Genomic DNA, 4,442 nt, shown 5'->3' with positions numbered 1-4,442 from the left:
CCCCACCCTGTCTCCATATCTCTTCCCTTTCTTCCCACTCATCCCCTTCTTCCTACCCTTCCTCCTACCCCTTTCTTCGAAACCCTCCCTCCCAACCACAACCCCAATTCTTCTTCTCTTTCTTTCCGCCACCGTATCATCTCCGCCCCCATCTCCTTCTCCACCTTCTTATCCCTTTCCACCAACCTCAACCCTTCCTCCATTGACATTGGCCTTCCTCATATCCCACGATGACCACTTTCTCAGTGATCTCGGCCTCTTCTTATCCCTCAACGACAACCATGTCCTCTGACTCTTCTTTGGTGCCGACTCCTTCTTCGTCGCGCTCTTTCTCTTGCAGCGCCGGCATGCGTTCTTCCTCTCGCAGCGCCACGTCTCCATTCTGCCTCCTACAGTGTTGCGCATCCGTTTTGCCTTCTTGCCACATCTCACCTCCTTCCAGATTCATATCTATTCTTCTTCCTGTTCTGATTCTCTAATTCTCTATATTGCTTCCTGAAGCTCACCTCTTTCCATGGGGATCGATGGAGGTAGGAGGAATGAGGTCAGTTGTGAGAGGTTGGGAAGGTAGAGAGCATAGGGTGGAGGGATAGATAGAAGCGTCTTCGAGTTTGTCATCATGAATCTCTCTTCTTTTTGTTCTTCCTTTTTTTAATTTTTTTATTTTTGAAGAACATAAACTGATAAATATCATTTCTTTCTTTTTACATTTGTTTAATTTCTGTTGCTGCTGAATTTGGATCTGAAGTTGCAGTTGATGATTGCTGAATTGTTATTAAATTTAAAATTTTTGTTGATTTATTTTGTGGATGTTGTTGTTGCTGTTGTTCATTTTGTTGTTGCTGTTGCTGAAAGTGTGTTAATGTTGCTAAATCTGCTAAATTTGTTGCTAAATTTTTGTTGTTGCTGTTGCTGAATTTAGTTTGTGAGTGGGTGATAATGATTTAGAGAGAAAGAAGGTGTGATAGTTATGGAGCAGTGGTGATGGCCATGAGAAAAAGAAGAGAAAAAGGGAGAGAGATGCCTAAGGATGATGAAGATGATGCAGAAGTTATGGACAAAAAGTGATAAGGATGATGAAGATGATGCAGAAGATGATGCATAGGTGTGATAGTGATTTTTGGTTTTTTTTAAGGGCAAAATAGTCAGAAAAATGTTGTTGATGGGCAAAAGGACGATTTTATAACGTTTTAGAACGTTGAGGATGATTTTAATACGAAAAAAATGTCGGGGACAATTTTGATTTTGAACCAAGACCTTAGAGATGAAAAAAGTACTTAACCCTAATTACAACATTATGTTGATCTAGTAATAGTTCTTGTTCATAATTCACTATTAGTTCAGATTGCTTAATTGTTTAGTTGATGATAATTTTTTTCTGTTGCTGATTCTAGATTTATCAGAGAATACGGATTCTGGTGTTACTCTGTATTTGTGCAACATCTATTTCCTGCAATTGATTTTACACAGCCAACTATCTAGAATTTATGATTTTGATTTAAGAACCCTTGTGGTTTAGTACAAAATGTCACACTTCTTTATGCTAAGTGTCCTTTTATTTTGTTTCTAGATAGATAACAATGAGCATATTTGGTAGAAGGCTAATGCTAGAGAGGCAAAGGAAGAACTAATTGATAAAGGGCCTAAGTTTTTGGACTAATATATTTTTGTTTACGAAAACTTTTGTTGTTAATTGTTTAGAATTATATAAAAAGCAGTGTAATATAGATTTGCTGAGGGGTAACTTTATTCATTTTGTAAAAGTTAATTTAATTTTACTTATCTTCTTTTTATTTAATGTGAGATATATAAATATTTAAAATTATGATCATCTCAATACTTTTGGTTCATTATAAATATATTTGTTTAAGGATAATTTTTATTATTTGAAGAATATTATATAATATTATTGTGTATTTATTTTTATTTTATAATATTTGACTAATTTAATTAAAAATACAAGATTATATATATAATTATATTACTAGATATTAGGTTATAGAAAAAATTATTAGAATATATATATATATAGAAATAAAAAAAATGGCAAACATAAGGTTACATTTATATAGAGTAGTTATGATATATAATGTGGTTATGCTATAAAAGTGATGCAGTAGCAAAGATAAGTATATCTTATAAAGGTAAAAAGTGTAACTTTTGGTCCTAAAAAGTATTACTTAAAAAGCGTATTTTATTCTCAAACGTTAAAATTATAATTTTTAATACAGAAAATTAAGCATAATCTTTGAGAATAGACAACGACTGAATAGATATCCCCTATCAAAACGTCTCTATAATCAAAAAACATTACTTTTATTTAAAGTATTAATTTTTTTATTTTTTAACTATGTTTTTCAAGTGTGACTGAATTGATATTTTTCTTGTAATATATAGTGTGTGTTGTTTTCACGTTATGCATTGTAAATGTGGATTGGAATGCTTTGACTATGCAAGTTTTGTTCAGCATTTCTATTCAATGAACGTGAATGGAATTTTGCTTTCAAACACACGTTCAACCAATTTTGCTTTTAAAATAGTTCATTGAAAAATTATGATTGCAATTTTTTTTTACCAATATTGTCCTTTTTATCTACCAAAAGATTTATTGTTGTAGTTAATTCTTCTTTCACCTACTTTATTCTTCTTACTACAAAGAAAAAAAAATTAACTCAAATATTTTTTTACATACTTTAATATTATTTTGGAAGATTTTTCTATTTATCTTTAAATAACATAATTTTAGTAAAAAGTATAAGTATTATATTAAAATAAATGAAGAGTAATGATTAAAAATATAGTTCTATGTCTTTTTTTGTAATTTTACACATATAAGTACTTTAAAAAATTATTCAAACGAAATTTGTTTTGTCATAACCAATTTTGATATTAACTTGCTAAATATAAATCACGTGGATATGAATCCAATTTTAATCAAATTCAATCCTACAAAATAAAGTTAGAGTAAACTCGAGTATGCAAACTCAAAACCAAAATGTTACATCCGTACGTTAGTTTATATGGTATAGTTGAATTCAACCGGACAACAACTATGATATAATTAATGGTTGATGCTTGTTAGGTAAAGTGACATTTATTTTCTTTCATGGGAAGGTAGTGTAACAATTACTCCACGTTTGTGATAAACATTGGTTAGAATAATGCGGTAGCCAAAATATTATAAATAATAAATAAAATATATGAATAACAATATTTGTATCGAGAAAAGAATATAAATTATTTTTTTATAATTTAATTGACAATTTATTTTTTTTATAATTATGTTCTCTCATTTAATTTGATAAAAAATCAATTTTAAATTTATCATGAACCAAATTTCAAAAAAGTCTTTTTCATTATTATATTTACAATTCTATAATTTTTTTTTCAAATAAAAAATTTAAATTCTGATATTTTTAATCCTAAAAAAATCTCAAATTGTCTCAATATATTTTATAAAAAGTAAAAACATCTTAAATTTGATTAGTCTCTATTATTAAAGTTCAGAAACTTTTAAAATTATTAATTTTTGACCTGTATGTAAATTAAAATAATAAATAATAAATTAATACCAATTCATTGATTATAGATATTATATTTTAAAATTATAGATATATGTTATACATATAAAATTATGGATGATATCAAAATTAATTATAGAACCACATTGCTTCCCATCAAGACAACAACAATGACTAGATATAATAATAAATTAAAAGAATTAAATATAAATAATTATATATGTTTTAGTTCATAAAGTACAAAACAAGAGAACATATGTCATGAATTAATTTGGGACTCGGTAATTAAGTCTACGTTTGTTTACTTACAGGTAACGAGCACTGAAACAGGAAGATAATATAAAATCATGTTTCGTAAATGAAATATAGATCCAAATGTTATAATTTTTCCTTTGATAATGGATTATGTCAAATTGAAAGCGAACTAAGTTTACATATTTGGTATCATCAATATATATATAATTCTAAAAAAGTTATATTTGTATTAGTTTATATATATACCTTTTATAGGATAAAAAATAAATATTTTTATTTTTTCACTTCTCCTTAATAACTTTTAATAACAAAATAAAAAATATAAAAACATATCCACGCAATATTAGTATATATAATATTTCTTACATATTTTTATTAGTAAAATTTATGTAGTAAAAAAGTAAATAAACTTTCGGAATTTAAAATAGAGTTAGCAATGCGTCTCATCTTTAAGATAACTTTAAGCGATTGAAACCATTTTATCTAAATCTTGTGTAATTTCTACTAGACTAACTCTTAATCTCTTATTAGGTTTTAAATATATGGATATATGTGGATATGAATATTTAGTTTGTTTTCAATGCAATCAAGTTTTCAACTTATTTCCTTCTCGTTTAATTTTCATTGAGATGAATGTTGGACTTTTAATTTTCCACATAAGAAATA

Source organism: Arachis stenosperma, chromosome 1, assembly GCF_014773155.1.
Source record: "Arachis stenosperma cultivar V10309 chromosome 1, arast.V10309.gnm1.PFL2, whole genome shotgun sequence".
NCBI classification, from domain to species: Eukaryota; Viridiplantae; Streptophyta; class Magnoliopsida; order Fabales; family Fabaceae; genus Arachis; species Arachis stenosperma.
Note: the sequence above shows the minus strand (reverse complement) of the source record.